The 4,222-nt window shown below is 34.7% G+C and overlaps 1 protein-coding gene across 1 annotated transcript in view; it reads right to left on the minus strand.

Annotated features, from left to right (window-relative positions):
• LOC106870252 (uncharacterized) overlaps positions 1 to 3,573 on the minus strand; it is a 14,386-nt gene extending 10,813 nt beyond the window's left edge. The window contains exon 1 of the mRNA XM_014916271.2: positions 3,455 to 3,573. The gene's annotated coding sequence lies outside the window, so the exon portion shown is untranslated. The remainder of the gene's footprint in view (positions 1 to 3,454) is intronic.
• Between the last annotated feature and the right edge of the window lie 649 nt (positions 3,574 to 4,222).

Consider the following 4,222-nt stretch of genomic DNA (forward strand, 5'->3'; position numbering starts at 1 on the left):
GGCATTGTTCTCCCAGTCAGTGTCCTGCATATCACAGGCCTTTAATGAGGACTTGACACAGTCCTTAAATCGCAGCCTTGGTTTCTGCCGGAGTCTCCTTCCATTCACAAGTTCTCTATATAGCATCTGCTTAGGAATCCTGCTATCCTTCATTCTAATAAGGTGTCCAGTCCAACATAACCGGTGCTTGTGCACCATCGCACATGTATATATATACATACATAAATACATACACACACATATATATCACTATATTAGCCAGACTACTAAATGATGTTATACACTGCCAGTGACAATGCACTTCCTTGCATTGTTGTAGCTTTTGAATGATGCCAGCCTGCTGTCTAGGCATGCAGGCCAACACTTTCCCTGGAGGGAAAGTCAGTCCATTGCAGGGTTAACCATTTACAGCTGAGTGGACTGGAGCAACGTGAAATGAAGTGTTTTGCTGAAGAACTTGAGACTGTGAGTCTGTGAATTGAAACCATAATCTTGCAATCTTGAGTGCAACACCCTAACCACTGTGTCTCACACACACACATGCACAATATATGATACCTATATAGATATAAGCAATTTGTGAACCCAAATGTTTGTTGTTTCCAGGTTTCCAGGTTTCTATTATAATAGAAGGATAGAGATTGGTGTCTTACTATAGAGGAGATACTGTGCAATCCCCAATGGGAAAAGGAAGGAGAGAGAGAGAGAGAGAGAGATAGATAGAGAGAGAGAGATGATGTTGGAGGTGCATTGGGACATACCCACAAGATAGAGGGGGTACAGAGGTACAATGGTACAAAGGGTATAGAGGGGATGTTCCATAAGAGTGTGAGGAGAGATGTTTAGGAATGAGGAAGAGGTGACTGTAACAAGTAATGATGAGACAAACTGGGAGGGCTGAGGGGCAGGTATGGTAGGTATGTGACAAAATGTACTGATAGAATAAATATCAGGCTAAAAATTCTTCACGGTGGTGCTCCAACATGGCCACAGTTTAATAACTGAACAAGTAACAGGTAAAAGGATCTATATACAAATAAACACACACATACATATATAGATGTACGTATGCCATAGCAGAGAGCAGAGTCTACAACAAAGGCAGTCAATATCACAGAGCAGAGATTGACAAACCAAAAGATCCTGACTCCATACGAACTTATAGTGGCAGAGCTGATGCTGGGAATGGCCAATGAGTTGGTGCTGACAACAGCAACAACAACAGAAGCATAGCAGCAGCAATGGCAGTGACCAGATGGGTGTCGTTGAGACTTGAGCCTTAAACTGCTGGAAAAGTGGCAGGGACTACTACAACAGTTGTAGCAGACTTGATAATATAGAAAAGGAGAAGAATGATGAAAGAGGGAGGAGATGGATGAAGAGGAGGCAAGTAAGTAAAAACTGGGTCTACATTGATGGAAAATAAGTTGAAAAACAGCCTTAGAAGATCTGACCTCTGTGGCTGTGTTTAAAATCAAAAGTGGTCAACCAGACGACATAAGATGTAGAATGACTGGAAGACATTTGAAATCTGGGGGGAGCCTTTCTCTCTACATGTGTAACCCCTGCCAATGTCTTCCACATAGAAAGAAAGAAGTGGTTGAAGAGGAAGATGAACACAACAATGATGACAAATGTACTCCAGTACTTGACTGGTTCTTTATCAATCATAATGTAAAGTAAAGCTGACCTCACTAGGTATTGAACTCAGGGCACCAGAACAAATACTGGAAACAGTCTTTTAGTAAAATGTGTTAATGCCTTTGCCAACTGACCCCTTTTTACATGAATAAGTTCACTTGCATTACTGTTTGATTTCTATGAATATATTATTGCTTGAGAGAGCATCATTAGGGAAACATAGCCAGGTTGTACCTTGGCCAGGTAATAGCAATTAAATCATTATATGCAGGTGTATGTTGATTGATGTATCTGATGTCACTTTGGAATTTTTTAGTTTATAGACAATTCTCTTGGTTTACTTCAAGAAATATACAAATTTATAACATAGATTATTCTTTCAAATACAAAATCTAAATGTAATCTATAAAAATATATTAAAAATATAATCTTCTAAAATTTAATAGAATGTTTAACTTTTATAATGCCAAAATATTATTTATAAAGTTGAAATATTAAAATATTAAAATTATTTTTAATAAACAGTAAATATATTTGAAATGTAAGAAATATATTTGTTTGAAATATATTAAAACTATGGTTTCTATTGTTGATATTTAACTGAAAGTTAATTCTTTTCTAGCAATGCTATAGTCAAAAACACTCTAGCCATGACCCTCTCATAAGTTGTCATGATTGAATATGTTTTTAGGAGCATTTTTGGGACTGTGTTGTTGGTTTTGTAATAGAGTTTATAATAATTGCAGACAATGTGAATTAATTCTCAAAAGCCATCCATCTGGTAAATAATATCGAAGATGGTGAGAAAACATATTTAATGCATTCCACATTAAAAGGTTGATGGAGGATAAAGATGTGCTGAGAGAGAAAATGTATGTTGTCACCAAATTGTTTAATACTTAAACAATTCTTCTTGTTTGCTTCGAGATATAAAATAGAAATTAAATTACCAGAAAAATTTCATTTATATCCAAAGATTAACATTAAAATAAAAAATTAGTTTCAAAATTGTCATAGATTGAAAGAAGAAAAAGATCAATTAGTAGAGTCAGTAAAATGGTATTTATACTGACACTTTGTGTTCTGGGTTCAAATTCTGGCAAGGCCAACTTTGACTTTTATTATGCATTTGTCAACAATTTAAATACTAGTTTCAGATGGTAGAATTAAATACTGGACAAGACGCCTTGCAATATGTAATGTGGTTCTTTGTGATCTGAGTTCAAATCCCATTGTGGCTACCCTAGGTTGTAGACTTAATGTATCACCTAATTTCACACCATCAGCTGGGCCCTGAGCTGCGTTTAGCAGAGGATTTCTCTTTTCTACGCATTCATGGTAGGCCTCTTATTTTGAGAATGTATTTCTCTCACTCACCACTGTCAGAGACCCTGGAAAAAAAGGGTCATATGCTGGGCCCTTCTCCCTCAACTAAGCTTTTAAAAAATTAAGTTCATGAAAAACAACTAATTAGTTTATCTGTCATAAAATTAATTCACAAATTTTAAATTTCACTTGAGACTTAGAAATCCATTTTAAACTTAGATGAACATTTCCATTCCATTAATTTCCATCAAATAGTTTTGACATAGCTATAACACAACTATACTTTATATTATATTTGGGAAATGAAATGTTTTACTTATAATGTAACAATGTAAAATGTTTAAACAATGTCTAGTCTATAGTGTGGAAATAAAATAATATCTATATAGCAGTATATTTATGTTTGATATAATTCCAATGAATGTGTAGCAAAGTAAATGTGTTGGTAAATTGTGTGTTAATTAAATATCAGAAGAATATTATTTACCAGAGTCAGTTATTGGGTCTTGATTTCGGCTTGAAGTCTTTCTATCTCAGAAATATTGTGTGAGTCTTCTTCGCTCGAATAGCAATGAAAATATGGCAACAGTTAAGAGGATACTTATAATATATCAGGGAGTAGTAGGCATTGCCTCCTCATGTATATATACACATATTTGTGAGTGTGTGTATACATCTATATGTGTATATGTATATATAGATGGATATACACATATTTATACATAAACGTCTGTGTGTATATACATATATGTGTGTGTGTGTGTGTGTGTGTATAGGTGCAGGAGTGGCTGTGTAGTAAGTAGATTGCTTACCAACCACATGGCTCTAGGTTCAGTCCCACTGCGTAGCACCTTGGGCAAGTGACTTCTACTATAGCATTGGACCAACCAAAGCCTTGTGAGTAGATTTGATAGATGGAAACTGATAGAAGCCCATTGTATATATATATATATATATATAAACACACACATATAGATATAGGGCAGGGAATTGTCAATTAATTAATAAATTAATAATTAATAATTTTGCCAAGTAGTTCAGTATGCAAAAAACCTTTATTGGTAAAACATTTATAATTATAAACATAATATAGGGATCAGCAAAAGTTGCTTCACCAACATACTGAAAATTTAGAAATAGCAATTAAAACTACTAATTCTATCTACAATTAAGTCTCCAGCGGATAGCGATATTGGAGACTTAATTGTAGTTAGAATTAGTAGTTTTAACTGCTATTTCTAAATTTCCAGTATGT

The sequence above is a fragment of the Octopus bimaculoides genome, chromosome 28 (assembly GCF_001194135.2).
Source record: "Octopus bimaculoides isolate UCB-OBI-ISO-001 chromosome 28, ASM119413v2, whole genome shotgun sequence".
NCBI classification, from domain to species: Eukaryota; Metazoa; Mollusca; class Cephalopoda; order Octopoda; family Octopodidae; genus Octopus; species Octopus bimaculoides.